This window comes from Ovis aries, chromosome 2 (genome assembly GCF_016772045.2).
Source record: "Ovis aries strain OAR_USU_Benz2616 breed Rambouillet chromosome 2, ARS-UI_Ramb_v3.0, whole genome shotgun sequence".
Classification (NCBI taxonomy): domain Eukaryota; kingdom Metazoa; phylum Chordata; class Mammalia; order Artiodactyla; family Bovidae; genus Ovis; species Ovis aries.
In genome coordinates, this window is record NC_056055.1 from 216,023,855 (window position 1) to 216,046,821 (window position 22,967).

The following is a 22,967-nucleotide window of genomic DNA, read 5'->3' on the forward strand; positions in this document are numbered from 1 at the left end:
CTAAATTTTATCTGTCAACATACCCTCTATTGCAGGTTGAAATGTGTCCCCCAGAAATGATAGTTCAAGTCCTAACCCCCATACTTGTGAATGGCACTGGGTTGTAAATAGAGTCTTTGCAGATGTCACTAATTAGGATGATGTCATACTGGAGTACTGCTGCTGCTGCTGCTGCTAAGTCACTTCAGTCGTGTCCAACTCTGTGTGACCTCATAGATGGCAGCCCACCAGGCTTCCCCATCCCTGGGATTCTCCAGGCAAGAACACTGGAGTGGTTTGCCATTTCCTTCTCCAGTGCATGAAAGTGAAAAGTGAAAGGGAAGTCGCTCAGTCATGTCTGACTCTTAGCGACCCCATGGAGTGCAGCCTACCAGGCTCCTCTGTCCATGGGATTTTCCAGGCAAGAGTACTGGAGTGGGGTGCCATCGCCTTCTCCGATACTGGAGTACAGTGGATCCTAGTTCAGATAAGACTGGTGTTCTTATGAGAGGAGGAGCAGACAGACACGGAGGAAGAATCCCATGTGAAAGTGAAGGAAGAGGTTGGAATACTGCAAGCCAAGGAATGCCAAGAATGCCAGCTACCACCCTAAGTTAAGAGAGAGAGACATACAACAGGTTTATCCTCAGAGCCCTCAAGAGATGCCAAAACTCTTGACACCTTGATCTCCAACTTCTAGCCTCCATAATTGAGATAATGCATTTCCCTTCTTTTAAGCCACCCACTTGGTGGTACTTTGTCATGGCAGATCTAAGAAAACAATAGGCCATCCTTACCCCAAGACCTACAAAGCTCTCAGCCTACCTCTCAAATTTGCTGCAAATTGCAATATTGTTCGTGTCTTTCCCCCCGACTCATTTTCTCAGGCTTAGTTGGGGGCTGCATTAAAGGGAGAAAGAAAGAAGAGGATGGAGCAGATGGGACCATCTTACTACAATCACTGGAACTCAGGAAAGCTGTACCACTGTGGAAATGAACTTCTGACCATTTCCCTCTGCCTCCACCTCAAGTTTCTCAAGGTCTGAGCTTTTTAATTTCCTTCACCTTCAACATCCTGGCTCAAGTATTTATTTCTGGCTCTGATCCTTGGCTTTTCTCCTGGCTGTTCTTGCCCCTTGCTCTTGGCTTTGATACCCCTGCCGTGTCCTGCAGCTGGACCTCATAAAACTTTCCACTTGCCCTTCATTTTGAATTTATCGCAGTGATTTAACTGTTTGGTGAGGAGACTGTTAAATTGTTGTGAGTGGAATCAAGCATAGAGATCCACTCAATCTTGTTTTTCTAGAAATAAATGACTCTTTAACAATCTCCTTTCACTAAAAAAAAATGTATCTGCACCTTGAAGACACCAGATCTTTTATATCTTTCTTAATTACTTTTTAACCTTCTCCAAGCCCTCTGACTTTTGGGACCCTAATGGATTCATACTGCTTTAGTTCTATTGCCATTTTCAGACTGATTTCCACTGCCTCCACTCAGTAATCTCTACTTTTGCTTTGTCTTCCTTGCCCTATCTGTCTTCAGTACTCCATTCCACATTTATCACTGTCTTTAAATCTGTTTCACCCTGTTCTTCCTTTCATTCTTTCCTGACATAGAGATTCTCAATGCTAGCCGTACATTAGAATCACCTAAGGAGCTTTAGAAGAGTGCGATTCTAGCTTAATTGGAGAGAACCCAAGTATTATTATTTCTTAAAATCATTTCCTAGGTAATTCAACTCTTCATCCACTGTTGATAACTACTGGCTCAGCAGTTTCAACATCTGTGATCAAGACCTTTCTCACTTCCTAGCCTAACAGGTCCTCAATTCTAATTCTTCACATTGAGCTTAATTGGAGAGGACCCAAGTATTATTTCTTAAAATCATTTCCTAGTTAATTCAACTCTTCATCCACTGTTGATAACCACTGGCTCAGCAGTTTCAACATCTGTGATCAAGACCTTCCTCACTTCCTAGCCTAACAGGTCCTCAATTCTAATTCTTCACATTGTCATTTCCTTTCACTTTCACTCAGACATACCTTACAACACATCACAACTTGAAATAACTCTGCAATTTACCAGCATAATCTCAGACTCTGACGCTGAACTAATTTCAACCTTTTCTCACCTTCTCCACTTCTAGTAAATAAGCTCTAAATTCTTATTATGACTCTGTATTGCTTCTTGACTTTTTCCAATTCATCATATCTGATGACTTTACTTACAGGTCTACACAGCCAGAAATGTGGTCAATAATTTCAGTAATGCTGCCATCTATTAGGAAGGAATGCTTTTATCACTTGTCCACAAAGGAAAAGGAACTTCTGTTTCTTAGAAGGAAAGTCTTAGAAGAATACTTGAAACCTCTTCTCCAGAGTCCTCATAGACATGCCCCCAAGGAAGATATGGTTGATGAGCATCTGACTGGTGAGGATGGAGAAGGAATCTGTGCCTGTGTGGCTCAGTCTCTCTACTCCTCTATTGAGCTGAGGGTGCACAGTTGTTTCTTCTCTGGGAGGCAGAGTATAAAGACAGTTTTTCTTAGCTCCACCAACAACTGTGTGGATAAGTTCAAATTCAGTACTGCTTGGTTTAGTCACTAAGTCATCTCCAACTCTTGCAACCACATGGACTGTAGCCTGCCAGGCTCCTCAGTCCATGGAATTTTCAAGGCAAGAATACTGGAGTGGGTTGCCATTTCCTTCTCCGGAGGATCTTCCTGACCCAGGAATCTAACCCAGGTCTCCTGCATTGCAGGAGGATTCTTATTGGTTTCCATTGTGCCTTCTTTATTTCAGCTAGAACAGTAACAAATAGGGATGCTCAATCCCTATCTATCAACAGACTCAACTAATTAACCTCCCTTCATTCCTTTTGTTGAGCATCTGAATTGGGAACCATAAAATAGGATTTCTGTTGCCAGCCACTCTTGTTGTGCACATTGTTACACAAAAGTACAAAGTCCTACTTATTGCACCCACAGGAATTCTTTACTTCTAAACACAACTTAACCCTTATTTTTTGCATCATTTTGTTATTCCTCATCTATGCTTACTACTTAGCTCCTTTCCCTTAGGAATCCCTATTCTACTAAAGCTCTAAATCCACCCGCTCCCAAGCTTTCAGTAGATGAACTAAGCTCCTGCAGTTTTGAGGAGACCATACAACATTGACAGTCTTCACATTTCTTATCAGTACTTTAAAATTTATCTCCATCTATCTTCTCTTCCTTTGTGCTTTCTCTCTTAGGATTAACAATTCTTTTTTCCTTGGTAACTTTTCACAACATTCTGTCTCTCCCCTCTCTAAGACCTTATTCCATGAAGTCCTCTCAGCTGTTTGCATGTTAACTTCTCACTTTCTGCGAAATAATTGCTCTCTGCTCACCAACATGTACACAGGAAGCAAAGCCATAAAGTGAAAGCAAAATCCTCAATCCTATTAGTCTTTGAAATGACATTTTCCCCTTTCTTCAGCACATAATTCTTGAAAGAATATCTAGATTTGCCAACTTCACCTTTCTGTCTCATACCTCACATTTTATGCTCCTCTTAAATCAAAGAAAATGCTTCATTTATAATTCATCAAAAAATTATAAACATCAACAACATTTTGTTTAGTTACCACATTGCCTCTCTCTTCTTTTCATATTTTCCAATCAATCTATACACTAGATTTTAGCTCCTGATGATGAATAAAAATATAAAGCTATTGCCACTCCCTCAAATTCATATTCATATTCATAACTGTTCACTGGGACCTAAACTCAACAGGCCTTTGTCCCAATATTTCAGCTTATTCTTTATACTCTATTTCAGTAAATGGTAGCTTTACTTCCTAATGACTCAGGCTCTAAGAGTCAATGTCACTTCACACCTTCATATATTAATTTTTCCATCATTCATTGTGTATCTGTTCCTTGCCAGGGAGTGCATTTATGTCCTAGTTTACACAGGAAAATGAAACAATACTTTTCTTCAGTGATCTTATACTGTAATTGGGGAAGCAGACTGACAAGTAGACACAGTATGTGATAAGCGCTATTCTAAAGATTAATAAAAAGCCATCAGGACATCAGCAGAGAATGATTCATGTTGTGTGGGGGGAGTTGAAAAAAAATGTTTCACATGGAATAGATATTTCAGTTGAGTCTTTAATGAGTATTCATTCATTTGTTAAGTCCTGTAGATGTGCCCTTTCTATTGTCTTTTGCATATCTTCCCACCATCTGTATCCCACTTCCACCATTTAGGAATTTCCTGACCCAGAAATTGAACCCGTATCTCTAGTGTCCCCTGCATTGGCAGATGGGCTCTCTACCACTGAGCCATCTGGTAAGCACTCTGACTCTAGACTCGACTCTAAAACGGGACTTGATTACACCTGCAAAGAGAATAATTCTAGTCATGTTATTCGCATGATCATAGACTTTATAGGAAATTCCTACCATATTGAATGTAATTTCTTCACCATGATATTTAAATATTTCCTCAAAGACCTATCCATCTAATTATCTGCTAACCTGATGCAAAGAACTGACTCATTAGAAAAGACCCTGATACTGGGAAAGATTGAAGGCAGGAGGAGAGGGGTCAACAGAGGATGAGATGGTTGGATGGAATCACCAACTCCATGGACGTGGATATGAGCAAGCTCTGGGAGTTGGTGATGGACAGGGAAGACTGGCATGCTGCAGTCCCTGGGGTCACAAAGAGTTGGACACAATTGTGACTGAACTGATGAAGCAAACATATTCAGTATCACAGACAAGCAGCGCTTTGCCTGATCTTTATGTAATGACAGAAACTTTCTCTCCTCTATGCCTCTGTATTTCTTTTACCTTGAACATTATCTTTCCCTTGATGCCTTTTGAAATACTGTTCATCCTTAAAAATTTAAAATACTCCTTTCAAGATTAATACTGGAAATCATTCCAAACATGTAATGTGATTGTCTCTTTTTGCTCTCGTGACACATTCTACAAATTTTTTTCTTATGATGTGACTTGAAAATGTATATACAGCCATGCCCCCAGCAATTACCATAGAATATAAACTTTTGAGAATAACAATACATTACTGTGTTGCATTTTCTTTCATTTCAACACAAAGCATTTGTTAATTGGGGCAGTTGTTTCCACTTGATTTAAGAAGTCACAGTGTTTTTCTTTGATTATCCTTCATAGTTCAAGATAGCTGTTTGTTAAGTCATGATTTGTTGTGCGCAAAGTTCAGAAAATAAGATCTTGGCATCCGGTCCCATCACTTCATGGCAAATAAATGTGGAAACAGTGGCTGACTTTATTTTTCTGTGCTCCAAAATCACTGCAGATGGTGATTGCAGCCATGAAATTAAAAGACGCTTACTCCTTGGAAGGAAAGTTATGACCAACCTAGACAGCATATTCAAAAGCAGAGACATTACTTTGCCAACAAAGGTCTGTCTAGTCAAGGCTATGGTTTTTCCAGTGGTCATGTATGGATGTGAGAGTTGCACTATAAAGAAAGCTGAGCACTGAAGAATTGATGCTTTTGTACTGTAGTGTTGGAGAAGACTCTTGAGAGTCCCTTGGACTGCAAGGAGATCCAACCAGTCCATCCTAAAGGAGATCAGCTCTGGGTGTTCATTGGAAGGACTGATGTTGAAGCTGAAACTCCAATACTCTGGCCACCTGATGCAAAGAGCTGACTCATTTGAAAAGACCCTGATGCTGGGAAAGCTTAAGGGCAGAAGGAGAAGGGGACAACAGAGGATGAGATAGTTGGATGGTATCACTGACTCAATGGACATGGGTTTGGGTGGACTCTGGGAGTTGGTGATGGACAGGGAGGCCTGGCATGCTGCGATTCATGGAGTTGCAAAGAGTCAGACATGACTGAGCACCTGAACTGAACTGAACTGAAAGGAAGAAGTAAAGGCCTTAAAACTATCCTCAGTTTTTGATGTGTTCTCCTACTCTACCACTTCTCAAAGGCAAAAACAAACTAACAAACAAAAAAAACATGCAACTAGACCAATCACGTGTCAAACTCAATGCTTAGAAAGTGTCTTCAACAACTTTCGGAATGGGAGAAAATAATAGCAAATGAAGCAACTGGCAAACAACTAATCTCAAAAATATACAAGCAACTCATGCAGCTCAATTCCAGGAAAATAAAAGACCCAATCAAAAAATGGGTCAAAGAACTAAATAGACATTTCTGCAAAGAAGACATATGGATGGCTAACAAAATCATGAAACGATGCTCAACATCACTCATTATCAGAGAAATGCAAATCAAGACCACAATGAGGTACCACTTCACACCAGTCAGAATGGCTGTAATCCAAAAGTCTACAAGCAATAAATGCTGGAGAGGGTGTGGAGAAAGAGAACCCTCCTACACTGTTGGAGGTAATGCAAACTAGTACAGCCACTATGGAGAACAGTGTGGAGATTCCTTAAAACACCGGAAATAGAACTGCCTTATGACCCAGCAATCCCACTGCTGGGCATACACACTGAGGAAACCAGAATTGAAAGAGACGCATGTACCCCAATGTTCATCGCAGCACAGTTTATAATAGCCAGGACATGGAAGCAACCTAGATGTCTATCAGCAGATGAATGGATAAGAAAGTGGTGGTACATATACACAATGGAGTATTACTCAGCCGTTAAAAAGAATTCATTTGAATCAGTTCTAATGAGATGGATGAAACTGGGGCCAATTATACAGAGTAAGCCAGAAAGAAAAGCACCAATACAGTATACTAACACATATATATGGAATTTAGAAAGATGGTAATGTTAACCCTGTATGCGAGACAGCAAAAGAGACACAGATGTATAGAACAGACTTTTGGACCCTGTGGGAGAGAGAGAGGGTGGGATGATTTGGGAGAATGGCATTGAAACATGTATAATATCATGTAAGAAATGAATCGCCAGTCTAGGTTCGATGCAAGATACAGGATGCTTGGGGCTGGTGCACTGGGATGACCCAGAGAGATGGTATGGGGAGGAGGAGGGAGGGGGGTTCAGGATTGGGAACTCATGTACACCCATGGCAGATTCATGTTGATGTAAGACAAAACCAATACAGTATTGTAAAGTAAAATAAAGTAAAATTAAAAAAAAAAAAGAAAGTGTCTTCAAGCTTTATAGTCTGAGAAAAAAGCAAATTTAAATATTATTCCAAATTATATGATTTAGTTTTTTCTTTTTTTCTTTTTTTTTTTACCATTCGTCTCATTGATATCAAGCTGTTAATACAAGATGTTGAAAAAGCGAGAGTTTACCCAGACTGCACTGTCCAGACACTCTTGTGGTTTTCCTGTTTTGGCTCTATTATGTGATATTATAACAGCTGTACTCATTTCTATCCTGAGATGGCATATCCTTGGGTGCTTTTCTAATATATAAGCTGAATTACATTCCTTGATTCAGTGTGAAGTCTTATGACAAAATAATAATGATGATAAAGATTTAAATGAAGGTGTTATTTTCTTTCCTAATTTTATTTGAAGAAGCAATAATTTAGGGAAAATGTACAGACATACCAATAGAGACTAAAGAAAAATAAAGCCTTATTATACGAAAAGGTTATGGATACTATTCCAGTCTTACTCTTTCTTTCCTACTCAAGATAACAGTAAATTATTAACAGTTATTGCAAATGAATTATGAGATAATTTATTCATGTGTTAATTCAGTCTTTTAGTAAATATTAAGTATTTAAGCAACTGTACAAGTTAATATGGATATACAGATAAAAATATATGGAAACTTTCCTGCAAGATATCACAGTGACAATAAGTATAAATCATCAAAGAGAAGAGTAAAATAGAAATCTGGATATAATGCATGATGGGAATTAGAAGTGAGAGTTTCAGAAAACCAGAGAGGGACAGAGAGAGGGTTGGAGGAGATGGGAGCCTCATTTCTGTTCAAAGCAGAATTAGCCAAGGAAGAAAAATTTAAAAACTTCCAGTTACTAATTTGAAAACAAAAGTCAACCATTTCAGCATGTGAAGCTTTGTGTGCCACTCAGACACTGAGTACAAGGGGCTAAAACAATGTTGAGACAAATTTTGCCCCCCACCTTTTTTTTGAGGCTGAATAAAAATAAAATACACATGGAGGTAATGAATAGAAATAACAGTTATAAGATCCAGAAGAAGAATATCCCTTGGAAAATGGTTTTCTGCACAAATTTTAAAAATATGTATTAAAAAACCAAAATGGTATCATTGATAAAATCCAAGAGAACATGATATTTGCTACAAAAGAGCAAAGATATGAGGGAAATGAACAGAAAGACAATCACAATGTGAAAAGAAAGAGGAATTTTAAACTATATTGAAAGGAAATTATGCAATAGCAGAATCAAAATGACAGAAAAGTAAATCAGTATGTGGAAGACAACTTTGAAAACCTCTTCCAAGGGAGTGGTGGTGGAAGATGGAAGCCTGCATAGCATGCAAAGTCACAGAGGACCTGGAAAAATGGCAGGGAAGATGATAGATCTGGAGGTCTGAAAACAGGGTCATCACATAGATAAGTAGCATTTCAAAAGCAACAGCCAGAACACAAGTAACCAAACGTATTTGCAGCCTTACTAAACATCTGTATATGCCGTTTGAAAGAGCCCTGCAGACTTCTGCAGATAAAGACAAAACACCACACCCAACTCTTTATTTTATAGATTTGAGTACCCCATCCCCAGCACTCACAGCACTGAGTTGATTCTCACTAGTAGGTACATTTTAGAAAGCTACTCTGATTGAAAGAATAAAGAAAAATCAACAAGTCTACAGAAATAAAGATATATTAACCATCAGTTCAGTTCAGTACAGTTCAGTCACTCAGTTATGTCTGAATCTTTGTGACCCTATGGGCTGCAGCATGCCAGGCTTCCCTGTCCATCACCAACCTCCAGAGCTTACTCAAACTCATGTCCATCAAGTCAGTGATGCCATCCAACCATCTCATCCTCTGCCATCTCCTTCTCCTCCCACCTTCAATCTTTCCCAGCATCAGGGTCTTTTCTAGTGAGTCAGTTCTTTGTGTCACGTGGCCAAAGTATTGAGTTTTAGCTTCAGCCTCAGTCCTTCCAATGAATATTCAGGACTGATTTCCTTTCAGATAGACTGGTTGGACCTCCTTGTAGTCCAAGGTACTCTCAAGAGTCTTCTCCAACACCCCAGTTCAAAAGCATCAATTCTTTGGCACTCAGCTTTCTTAATAGTCCAACTCTCACATCCTTACATGACTACTGGAAAAACCATAGCTTTGACATAGCAAAGTAATGAGCAGAGTCCAACAAGGACAAATCTTTGTTTGTTTTGTTTTATTTTTGAAAATTAACTTATTTAATTGGAGACTAATTACTTTAAATATTGTAGTGGTTTTTGCCATACATTGACATGAATCAGCCATGACATCATCGGGTGTACGTGTGTTCCTCATCCTGAACCCCCCTCCCACCTCACTCCCAATCCCATCGGTCAGGGTCATCCCAGCGCACCAGCCTTGAGCTCCCTGTCTCATGTATGGAACCTGGACTGGCGATCTATTTCACATATACATATACATGTTTCAATGCTATTCTTTCAAATCATCCCACCCTCGCCTTCTCCCACAGAGTCCAAAAGTTTGTTCTTTACATCTGTGTCTCTTTTGCTGTCTCACATATAGGGTCGTTGTTACCATCTTTCTAAATTCCATATATATGCATTAATATACTGTATTGGTGTTTTTCTTTCTGACTTCACTCTATAATAGACTCCAGTTTCATCTACCTCATTAGAATTGATTCAAATGCATTTTTTAAATAGCTGAGTAATATTCCATTGTGTATATGTACCAAAGCTTTCTTATCCATTCATCTGCTGATGGACATCTTAGTTGGTTCTATGTCCCGGCTATTGTAAACTGTGCTGAGATGAACATTGGGGTACACGTGTCTCTTTCAATCCTGGTTTCGTCAGTGTGTATGCCCAGCAGTGGGATTCCTGGGTCGTATGGCAGTTCTATTTCCAGTTTTTTAAGGAATCTCCACACTGTTTTCCATATTGGCTGTACTAGTTTTCATTCCCACCAACAGTGTAACAGAGTTCCCTTTTCTGCATACCCTCTCCAGCATTTATTGTTTGTAGACAACAAGGACAAATTTGAAAGAAAAAATTTTATTGGTAATTTTATAACACGTAGTATTGTCTTTTCTGTGTACAAGAACAAATTTGCAGTTTTGTACATTCAAGAGATGCTGGAAAACACACGTATAATCTGCATAAACAGAAATTGAAGGAAAGAAAATACCAGTATATAAGGACTGGAACTGCAAAGTGTGTAATTCTGATGGTTTGAAATATTTTAAATGGAGATAAAATCAATAAGGTAGCCATAGAAACTATAGCAGCGTCTGGCAGAATAGAATTCACTTAATATTTGTTGAAAGGATATATTTTCTAGTGAACTATAAATTAGCAAAATTGAAACAAAAGTCAAAAGAATAAAACCACATCCTGAGCAGAACTAGAAACATTTGAAGAGCTCTAACCTCTAAAATAGGTGCTGAGACCAGATGGTTTTATCTATGAGTCCTCTTACCCTTCAAGGGACAGATAATGCCAATGCTATCCAAACTATTCTAGGATATTAAAAAATAGAAAAATACTCTTGTCATTTTATAAAACTTGGCATTAACAATTATATTGAAATATGAAAAAGAAAATGGCAGACCAATTTCACTTTAGAATTCAAATGGTAAAAATATTTCCAAACTGAAATCCAGCACTATATCAAAGTGTCAAAATTGAGCACATCATAGAATAACAATAATTTGTATTAAAATGTCAAAGTTGAGTACATTATAGAATATCAATAATTGCTTCCATTTCCACCTCCCTCCTCCTCAAACACTTTAACTGCATGTTCCTATATGGCAGAGCAGGACAGGGGTCTGTCTTAGCTACCTTTTTATCCCCCATGTCCATTCCAGTACTTTGTCAGAGTTATCAGTAAATCTCTCTTAATATGTGGACAACTGAATGGTGAGATCATCAGAGTAACAAGAGACATTAGCAATAGGTACAAATAAAATATGGAAAATAAAAAGATAACTATTAATTGAGAGGAGGATACTATAAGAAACTAAAGCTAATCTTGATACATTACTTGATTGAGCAGTGAATGGTGTGAACATAACCCTGTTAATATAAACACAGAATATTGACCTAACTGTGAATGTTATATTAGGAATATGAGGTGAGGGGAAATGGGATGCTAAGACAGTTTAATAATTGTAATAAACAAGAAATCAGAAGACAGTTTCTAATATGTATGCATCTCTGATCTGACATGACTGAGCAACTAAGTGCACCACCCACGCATCAGTTGGTAGCAGTTTCAGATTTCATTTAGGTATATGGAAGTGAATGCTAACATTATGTCAGACAACTGAAGAAGTTTCCATTTGGTTGTCTCTAGGGAGTAGAATTGCTGGAGCCTGGGGAGGGTACTGCTACCTCTTAGTACAGTAATCATTCTTCCGATTTATAAGCAAGATCCTAAAGGCTTAAATAACTATAAAAGTATTGTTTGGAAATTTTAAACTCTGAACATATGTTTGATAATGTAAGATACATAAACAAATCAAATTTATCTGTAACAACATTATTTTTTAAATGATAATATCTATCTGGGACAAGGGTAAAAGAAAACTGATCTTCACGTAAACTTATTGTATGAGTAAAACTGATAAATTTGATCAACAGGGCACTTTTGCATTGTGTATCCAAAGCCTTAGAAATCCATAGTTTCTGATTATGGATTCTGTGAATACTAGAATCTCCATTCTTAGAATTTAATTCTCAAGAAATATTCCAGATCATATACAAACATTTTCATCATGTGCATCACTGTGGTGTCTTTTGCACTGAAAAGATTTGTCTGTGTGTTGTTCATTAGCCTTCTCGCAGTTTATATTTCTTCTGATTATTAATGTATTGCCTCTCAGCTCCAAGTCCACTGTTCTAAACTCACTGGTAAATCCTGGGGCTGAGACTGTGCAGATATCTCACTTTTCTGTTTGCCAACTGCCTCCTGCGCAGAGCTCTGCCCAGAGGAGAAGCAGAGGAGGGAGTGGGAACTTGATACTTCAGTCTACTTTCTGTGGGCTCCCCCTCCCTTGCTTCTTCATCCCAGCAGCAGCAGACCCTTCCTAGGGTAGAAGCACAATTCAGTTCTCAGTTTTTCCCAAAGTAGTAGAACCAGCCTCAATACCCTCTATTCAGACACTAACCTCAGCTAAGCAGACCCCTTCTCAGAGGTCTGAGTTTAAGCCCTTCTAAATTTTTAAATTTTAATAACTCAAATCTCTTCCTTTGGTCTTTCAACCCTAGGGATTATAGCAGCTTCCTACAGTTACTACCTCTAGGATACTTTAGGGTTCTCTTTTTAACACTTTGAGCTACCTGGTTAGCAAATTTATTCTTATATTTTCCCTCTTAAATTCTCTTTGGCTTAATAAATGGCATAGTTTCTAACTCCTGACTCTACCATGCTATTATAAGGGAATGTCTAATGCAGTTTTTATAATCACAATTAGGAAAAAATAATCACATATATATATATATATATACACATATATATGACTGTGTGTGTATATGGGTGTCAGAGAAGGCACTGGCACCCCACTCCAGTACTCTTGCCTGAAGAATCCCATGGACAGAGGAGCCTGGTGGTCTGCCATCTATGGGGTCACACAGAGTCGGACATGACTGAAACTACTTAGCAGCAGCATATATGGGTGTGTATATGTATCCCATCAGTTCAGTTCAGTTCAGTCTCTCGGTCGTGATTGACTCTTTGTGATCCCATGAGATGCAGCATGCCAGGCCTCCCTGGCCAACACCAACTCCCAGAGTCTACCCAAACTCATGTTCATTGAGTCAGTGATGCCATCCAACCATCTCATCCTCTGTCGTCCCCTTCTCCTCCTGCCTTTAATCTTTCCCAGCATCAGGGTCTTTTCAAATAAGTCAGCTCTTCGCATCAGGTGGCCAAAGTATTGGAGTTTCAGCTTCAACATCCCATCAGAAACCTTGAAAAAAGAACTTATTTTCCACTGGGGAAAAAAGTCTTTATTAAAAGTAACAGAAACTCTAAACCAGGCAATAAAATAATCATGTGAAACAGTATTCTGAATTTTGGAAACTTGGATTGCAGTGTGCAGTGGTAAAACGAATTAAATAACAAAGAAAGACTGGTGAAATTTAAAAAGTATTTGCCCTGACATGTGACTTTTCCCCTCCCATTTGCTTATCAGGAGACAGTGAGATTGACTGAACTTTTTAATGAGTTGTGTTTCCCTCTGCCTTATACTATATATCCTTTGCATTGTTTCCAACCACTATGTTTCTGGTAAATGCTTGACAGTGTTTTCCACATGAGTTAAATGAGGCTGGTACTTATGCACAGAGAGCTTTGTTTGGTTAGTACAGGGGAATTTAAATATCTTCTTGAGAGAGGTACTTCTACAGGCAACTTTGGTTCATTTCATATGGCCTGCTCCTCCAAATCTCTGTGTTCTGCTTAATCACTGTGTTGGAGGCATTGTGACTAAAGGCTCATTTGCATCAAAATAAATTCCCAGAAGGTTTGCTACTTTGATGAAATGGAATTAATTAAATATAATCTAAAGGTAGTTGGAAAAATACAGGATAAAAACTTAGTTTACATGCTACTAGGAGCATTTCTTTAAACCCTCCTTTATAAATGGTACCCAGAACTCCTTTCAAAAGTTATTCCTCCTTCTATTAAAAAAAAAAAAAAAAATCCTGTTCCTTAGTAATTCAGCCTAAAACAAAGAAATCAAAAATACTGCATGCTAAACAAATTCACAGCATACATTTTGTAAAGGCAAGGCAAGCTAACATTAATAAATGAAGCTATTTAAGCTTGATTTGCGTATTTAACTCATCTTAATTACACATGCATTCAGCAAACATTTTAAAAGCTGCAATCAATCTTTCACAGACATAGTTAGTTTTTTATATGGAATAACAAAAACCAGAAACCTTGTTAATGATTATTCTGTTTCTAATTTATATGCCAATGGGATTATTTATATAATAATAATATATTTTTCTTTAACAATTTCTAAACTTATAAAGTTAAAATGCTTTGATTTCACAGTTATTTTTTAAAAAGATTTGCAGAAAATGTCAATGTTATCCCAATTTTTCTGTTATATTAAGTATGTGACCCTGTTCAATTAAAAATTTAAAAAAAGGTCTTTATTAAATTCTTTATTACTTTTTAATGTGATGATTAAGATAGTGGCTGTTTTAGAAACAAATGATACATCTTGCTGCAGACTGTTTCTCTTAAGGTGGTTTCAACTTTAATTTTGCTCACCCTTGGACACAGTTTGCTTTCTTTTCTTTAATAGTACATTTCATTGGTCATATTATTTGAAATTAAAAATTCATAGTATACAATTGCACAATGTAATCCTCTTTAATTTCATTCAATTTTATATAGAGAATTTTTTTTCTTAAAAATCAAGAACTAGTTTAAGCAATTATTTTCTAGAAATATACACAGAAATAATGTTATGAGCAGGCAGTGCTTCTGTATTGCCATGTGAGGGGCTGGCAGGTCTGAGGGGTTGCTAGGCACGGGGAGTGCTATGGACAGGAAAAAGTCAGTGCATAAAATTTTTTTCTGCGCAATGGTCAAATGGCTGTGAAATTCAATTATTAGGGCTCCATTTCCCATAGTTCCTCTCCATGAGGATTGTTTTATAAAATAAAAAATCCTGAGAGGTTAACCCTTCTGCCTGAATTGCCTTGAAAATGCAGAGGTCATGTGAAGAAAAGAAAGTTGATGAAGGATAAATGCATTAAACTTAATACATTTCCTAGGAATGGCCTTATTGTGTGTGTGTGTAGTAACTTGAAAAATATTTATTAAATACCTCTCATGAGCCAGCTTGTCTCTACAGTTATAATTATGAAGTGATGAAGATAATAGATGTTATCCTGCTATCACAAAACTTATAATCTATGTATTGTTACTATGTAATAATTAACATTTATTTAGCACTTCCTGTGTCTCAGGCAGCAATCTAAGCTCTTTACATGAATTAGCTTAAACCTCATAATGACACCATCATTTAGATTCTCTTACTACTCCTGTTTTGCAGATGAGGAAACTGAGGCTCAGAGTCTTACAAAGACAGTAAGCTGCAAAGCCTGAGTTCAAGTTCAGGCACTGTACCTCCAGATCCTGTGCTCTTAACTACTGCCTTATATGCATATCCACCTGTTTAGATATATGCCCAACTATGACATATAAATGCAACTTTTCATTTTGAGATTGAATGTTGGCTCAAAGTAGGTTTACTTTGGATTGTGTTGGTTACAGAGGCAAAAAGTAGGTTAGGTCAGTCTTAGAAGGGTAGCTGTGTTGGCTATTGAGGCTCATTTTTTTGTCTGTTACACAGGAGGGAGAAGGTTAATATCAGCCTTAGGAACATGTTCACTGTAGTGAATCCAGCCAGTTGGCTGGCTTTCAAATCAGGAGTCTGTTGCTATTTGGCTTTTCAAGGAGTGTTTACTGAAGTTAGTTGTCATTGATTAATTAAATAGGTTTAAAACCAGTTCTGGTTACTTATAAGCAGGAGTATGGAACCGCTACTAATTGATTGGACAGGTTCAAAACTAGTTCTGTAGTTTGTTAACATGGTTATAGAACAATTTTATCATTTCAATTTCTTGCATATAAAACATTAGGTTACTTTATAACAAAACGATTACTATCTTGGCTTTGGCATTCTTTCCTTCTGCTGTTGTAGAATAGTGCTTCTGTTTTCTCATTTCAAGAATGGAAATCACAGTAATACCATATCACAGGAAGTAAATGTGGTAATGAAAGTAAAGCACTTAACACAGTGCTTTAAGTACATAATAAGCACTCAAAAAATGTAAGGCTGCATTTTTGACCAGGAGTCATCAGTTATCTTCATGTAGTTGTTTAAAAGATTAAGAGAAAGTGGCATAGTCAATGCGTACATATGCTACTGGGTTAGAACCACGTTATGGCAAAGGAATTGAGGGAATAAGACAGGGCACGTTTCATGTCATGACAGATGAGATTAAAAAAAGAAGAAGAAGAAGAAGAAGAATATTGGAAAGAAGACCAAGCTATTTATCTAAAAATAAGCATATCTGGTGAGGGTAGTTTTGTTTTCTTTTTTTGTCAGTAGTGATCTTCATGTAACTAATTACTTTTTCATTCAGCAACTTTTATGAAATCCTACCAGAGCTGTCTTGGGCCTTGGGATGATATAGTGGTACAAGATAAGCAAGTTTCTCCTATGGGGCTAATTCTAGTGGGTGGAAAATGACAATAAACAGGAATACAAATTCATTAACTAATTTTAGTTAACAATGAGTGATACAAAAGAAACAGGATGACCTATTTGTTGGGTACCAATCTCTGCTGAAACAGTTAAACACTGGAGTCTCAGGGGCGTGACATACTAGAAGCTTAGCTCTCATTTCATAGAATGTCCTCTCAGAAGGTCCTGATCAGTAGCTTTTCTCCTTGAGGTGGTTCTGAAACCCAGACTCCTTCCATTTGTGCTCTGCCATCTTCTAGAGCTCCTCTGCCTTCAGCCTGCAAACAAGCAAAAACAAAGAGCTTAGACGATTGTGTAGGGTATTTTGTGGTCCAGACCCATGTTGGACTTATTTCACAATTGCCCACATTTCACTGGGCAAAACTTGGTCACAGGGCCACTTCTGACCTCAAGTCTGACTGCGTATCCAAGGGGAAAGGAAAAATGGTTCTATAGAATTTTCTGCTACTGTAGAAGAGCATAGAAAGGAACCCTCACATGATGAATCTCAGTGCCCCTCCATTGTTGTCACTGTTTTTCAGTCGCTAAGCATGTCTGACTCTGTGACCCTATGGACTGTAGCATATCAGGCTCCTGTCTCTCACTATCTCCCAGAATTTGCTCAAATTCATGTACATTGAGTCAGTGGTGATCTCTAACCATCTCATCCTCTGTTGCCCCCTTCTCATTTTGCCTTCGATCTTTTCCAGCATCAGGGTCTTTTCCAATAAGCCAGCTCTTCGCATCAGGTGGCCAAAGTATTGGAGCGTCAGCATCAGTCCTCCCAGTGAATAGTCAGGGTTGATTTCCTTCAGGGTTAACCAGCTTGATCTCCTTACAGTCTCAGGGACTCTCAAGAGTCTTTGCCAGCGCTGCAACTTGAAATCATCAATTCTTCAGTTTTCTGCAGTGGAAAGACAGGATAAAAGACAGTTTTGCCCAGTGAAAGAGAGTAAAACCTTTGCTCTGGGATATAAGCAAATCCTGTATAGACAGAAGAGGAGAAGCCTGTAATGTGAACAAATGCCTCATGGGGAGATGCCCCCCAGTCTCTCCAGAAGTCTCCATCTTCAGGGTTGCTATTCAGACATGTTTTGAACAGGTGAAGTACTCTGCTCAGAAAGCCCTGACCATACAGCAACAGGAAAAGAATCACAGAACACAAGGCATGAGAAGGAAGATTGGTGAAGGACAAGGTCAGATAGGCAGACAGAAGCCAAACAATACAAAGCCTTTGGACCTAAGTGAAGAGTTGAAAATTTATTCTGAGTGTGACGGTAATTGTTTGGGTGATTGTAAGCAGCAGCATGGCACGAACTGACTCAGGTTTTATTGATCCAGTGACTGAGAGAGAAATGGAAGAGGAGTGTGGTGAGGGCAGGAGCAAGGAGATGATCAAGGATGCTTCTGCTGTCCTCATCATCTTGGGATGTTGTCCTGCAGCAGAGTGGTAACAGTGGAGAAAGGCAGAGGTGAGCAGAGCAAGGCTATATGTTGAAGACAGAACTGATATCCTGGATAAAGGGGTAGGGTGAAGGTGAGGAAAGAAAAGGAGGTCTTCCAATTCTCAGTTTTTCTTTTAAAAGTTATTTTATATTGGAGCATAGTTGATTAACAATGTTGTGTCAGTTTTGAGTGTACAGCAAAGTGATTCAGCTATACATATACATTTCAAATTCTTTTCCCATTTAGTTTATTACAGAGTACTGAGCAGTGTTCCCCGTGCTTTACAGTAGATCCTTGTTGGTTATCAATTCCCAGGTTTTTGGTTGCTTAGACTTTTTTGTTTGTTTGTTTGTTTGAGCAACTAGTGATGCTGTTTACTTAAAGGGAAAGATTTAGCAAGGGTCAAGAGAAGCAGCTTGGAAATAAAAATCAAAAAGTCTGCTTTTGCATATCATGTCTAACATGCTGGATCAGACAGACCAGCAGAAAACAGATGAAACACGGAGTGTACTCCAGTTGAATGTTTACAGAAATGGGAACAAGGTTAAGGGGCCAAGCATAGCACCCAAGGCCAGCAACAATAGAGAGCCATTACTACCCCTACATCTGAAGGGGCCAGGGAAGGAGAGCATTACTGGACACAGTGTGAGCTGTCACCATTATAGACAGACTGCACAACATAAGCAGTAGAATTAGGCTGAGGGCAGAGCCAATAAGAAAATCACAGCTGAACAGGAAGGGAGCTAGAGTGGTCATTTATCCATCTTCCATATTGTTTGGCTCTTCTGTATCCTGCTGGCACTGTCCTCTGGCTCACTCTGAACAGAGGATGGAGGACCTGAAAGCCCATGATGTTGTAGTTAGTAGAGATCAGGGCACAGAGCAGGGCAATGCCACATGGGGAATGTATCTGAGAGATAAATGGAAAAAATCAGCATTGATGCTGATAAGACTCCTTCCGAGGGTCTTTAAGGAGACAGATAGCTAAGGGCAGAGGTATTGAACACCATCAGTATTTCAATGGCTTATGCCAAATGTACTACGAGCTAATATTCGTGTTCTTTCTTTGCACTGTAGGCACTGTACCAACATTCCACATGCATTATATCATGTAATTCTTAAAACAGACCTAACGTTTTTATCATCTCATTAGACATGGGTAATGGCATTTAATCTATAGATTTGTTTTGAGAATTGCATGAGGCAACTAAAGCACAGTGAATTGAAGCAACCTATTTAATGTCGCACCACTGTCTGGTCGCACAGCAGAGCCAAGAATTAAGTCGGAGATGTTTCTGTCCCCAGGGCAAGTCAGAGAAACCATTACTGCACACAGCTTTTCTGAGAGAACCAAATGCTGGAGCAATGACATGTTAGGTCATGTGTCTTTTTTTTTTTTTTTTCTTTTTTTTTTTTTGGGAAAACACTACCCTCTTTTTCATTTTTTTCACTTCTTTGGTGAAAAAAAAATTCTGACAAGAATTCATCAAAGAAAATATTCCAAATTTTAATGTCCCAATTTGGGTATTGCTTTTGACTAAGGCTGTTTGCAGACCAGAATATTAGTAACCCTCATATTCCCTATACCACAAAGAAAAAGGAGATTTACTTTTATCTTGGGAACAAAGCTGAATAGAAAAGCTTTTTTAACTTTTCTTAATTCATGAAACATTTATCTTCGAGTCAGGTTTTGTTATAGCAGCACAAATGTGGTCCGTCAGCATTTCCATTATATCCCCATATTTCCAGGGCTTTTCAAGAGTGCCTTGGAGATTCAACTTTGAATTAAATCTTGGCATTGAGGGTTTGAATCAGGAAACTCCATTTTCCCTACCAATGAATCAAATAGTTTTGAAGTTCTGAATTTAGAAGAGGACAAAATGTAAAATTTTTATTAACAGAAATTATTTAAAGACAAATTTACTAACAAATACTTAGACCATATTAGCACTTATTATATAATTATAATGTTATTTAACTATATATGGTATTGTATACTCAGTTGATCAGTTGTATATGATTCTCTGCCACCTCATGGACTGTAGACCACCAGGCTCCCCTGTCCATGGGATTTCCCAGGCAAGAATACTAAAGCAGGTTGCTATTTCCTACTGAGTTCTCAAAAAAATTAACCATAAATGCTCCTAAGATAATATATGAAAGCTAACTGTAACATCTTATATTTGCCTTTTTGACTTTGTAAGTAATTTATTCCTACTTTGGGAATTTGGATGATTTGATGTCCTCAGCATAATTGGTTTAATGTTATTAACAGCATCAATGTACTAAACCAGAAGAGCCTGAGTAGGGGGAATCCTGAGAGGGTGCCAAAGTGTTTCAATATATTTTTATGAAGTTTAAATTCATGTGGGGAAATTTTGCATTCTATAAAAAGGGACTAATAGCATGCATTAGTTCTATAAATAGATACTTGAAATTTAATGTGTTGAATTCAGTGACAATAATGAGGATTAAATACGTTTAATTACAAAGCCTTTCCTCTTAGTTCCAAACTAGTCTATGAATGTTCTGTGGCAGTGAGAAGGCATAATGATGACCCTGTATCTTTTAATATCTCCTTCTATAGTCTTTCCTGAAACCTCTCCTCCAGCCTTAAATGGAGAAGGCAATGGTACCCCACTCCAGTACTCTTGCCTGGAAAATCCTATGAACGAAGGAGCCTGGTAGGCTGCAGTCCATGGGGTCGCTAAGAGTCAGATACGACTGAGCGAGTTCCCTTTCACTTTTCACTCTCATGCATTGGAGAAGGAAATGGCAACCCACTCCAGTGTTCTTGCCTGGAGAATCCCAGAGACAGGGGAGCCTGGTGGGCTGCCGTCTATGGGGTAGCACAGAGTCGGACATGACTGAAGTGACTTAGCAGCAGCAGCAGCCTTAGATAGTTTAGGATTACGTCAACAAAATGTAGTGAATGAAAAATAGATGAAGCCTTTTGAGTACACTTACTCTCCTTCTGACTGACTTCTGTCCAGCCACAATAGCCTCTTTTCTGTTTCAGAAACAGACTAGGCAGACTCCCAAACTGAGGCATTTGTTCTAACTTTTTCTTCTTGGAAGGCACTTCCTCCAGATGTCTTCTTGGCCAACTCCCATTACTGCCTCAGTCTTTGCTCAAACCCTGCTTTCTGAATGTGAACAAACTCTATCACTCTACTTGATAATTGGATTTGCCCTTAGATCTTCAATCCCAGAATTCATGACACCCATTACCCTACCTGACTTTTCTTCTTTCTACAGTATTTATTCTCTTCTAACACACTTAGCTTCCCTGGTGGCTCAGATGATAAAGAATCAGCGTGCCATGCTGACTGCAGGGAGACCTGGGTTCAATCCCTGGGTTGGGAAGATCCCCTGGAGGAGGGCATGGGAACCCACTCCAGTATTCTTGTCTGGAGAATCCTGATGGACAGAGAAACCTGACAGGTTACAGTCCATGGGGTTGCAAGGAGTCAGACGTGACTGAGTGACAAAGCAACACATTCAAACCTTTGAAAATGTCTGTTCCTTCACTCTTCCCCCTAGATTTTAAGGTCAATGAAGACAAGTTTCTTTGTTTTATTCATTGACATATTCTAAGAATTGTGCTGAGGATATATTAATTGCTCAAAGATATTTGTTAAATGAATGATGCATTATAAAATGAAATCTGAATTTCATCCCATAACAATAATCTGCAAACATTTCAGATTTAACTTTCTCTGTTCTCTGGTTCTTCTATAAGATTTTAGTTATTTCCCTAGGATAGGTAAGAATGCACTTTGAACATTGATGACACAATGAAAGGTCCTACATTTAAATCCTTTTATAATGTTTTGTTGTCCAGTTGCTAAGTCATGTCTGACTCTTTGTGACCCCATAAACTGCAGCATGCCGGGGTTCCTTGTCCTTCACTATCTCTCAGGGTTTGTTCAAACTCAGGTCCATTGAGTCAGTGATGCTATCCAACCATTTCATCCTCTGCCACCCTCTTCTCCTTTTGCCTTCCATCTTTCCCAGAATCAGAGTTTTTCCCAATGAGTTGTCTCCTCATATCAGGTGGACAAAGTATTGGAGCATCAGTATTAGTCCTACCAATGAATATTCAAGGCTGTTTTCCTTTAGGATTGACTGGTTTGATCTCCTTGCCATCTAAGGGATTTTCGAGAGTCTTCTTCAGCACCACAGTTAGAAAGCACCAATTCTTTGGAACTCAGCCTTCTTTACGGTTCAACTCTCATATCCATACATGACTATTGGAAAAACTATAGCTTTTACTGTATGGACCTTTGCTGGCAAAGTGATGAGTTTTTTTTGTTTTTTTTTTTTTAATATGTCTAGATTTGTCCTAGCTTTCCTTCCAAAGAGCAAGTACCTTCTACTTTCATGACTGCCGTCATCATCCACAGTGATTTTGGAGCCCAGGAAGATAAAATCTGTCACTACCACGTTTTCCCTTTCTGTTTGCCATAAAGCAATAGGACTGGATATCATAATCTTAGTTTTTTGAATGCTGAATTTAAAGCCAGCTGTTTTTACTCTTCTCTTTCACCCTCGTCAAGAGACTCTTTAGTTCCTCTTCACTTTCTGCCATTAGGGCATAATGTGCTATGGGCTCACTTTTGGAAATTTTGTACTTAATTTCAATTAGTTTTATCTATTGTTTGGAAAAGATAAATAAGTAGATGCAAAGCATGGTTTTCTCAAAATAAATGCTTATTTTGTGTTAAAAATACTACTGGACATGTTTGTAACATTTTTTATACTTGTAATGATCTTAATACCAAACTCAGAATTTATGAATTAAGTGTGATCTTGTGATTAAAAAGGGAAAAGAACCCCATACCCTCAGCAGTGATGAAGACATCTTGAAAACAAGGGCTTTCTATAAGAATTCACTACTTGACACCATGACTTGAAAGGTATGCTAATTGCAGATGGAGTCATTTAGTGAGAATTCACTACCGGTTCAATGATATAAAAGTGAAAACACTGGAATTTCACGGTAAAATACAAATGCTAGTGACACACTCACCAGTACAGCCATGTCTGATTCTAAACGGTAGCTGACAGCAAAATGTAGCATTTTCTACCGTGAGTTTGTATTGATTTTATTAATTGACTTAAACATTACTTTAGAACAAATAA

The 22,967-nt window shown here is 38.3% G+C and overlaps 1 protein-coding gene across 1 annotated transcript in view; it reads left to right on the top strand.

The window, feature by feature from the left end:
- SPAG16 (sperm associated antigen 16) overlaps nt 1-22,967 on the top strand; it is an 815,445-nt gene that overhangs the window by 753,445 nt on the left and 39,033 nt on the right. The gene's annotated exons all lie outside the window — the stretch shown is intronic.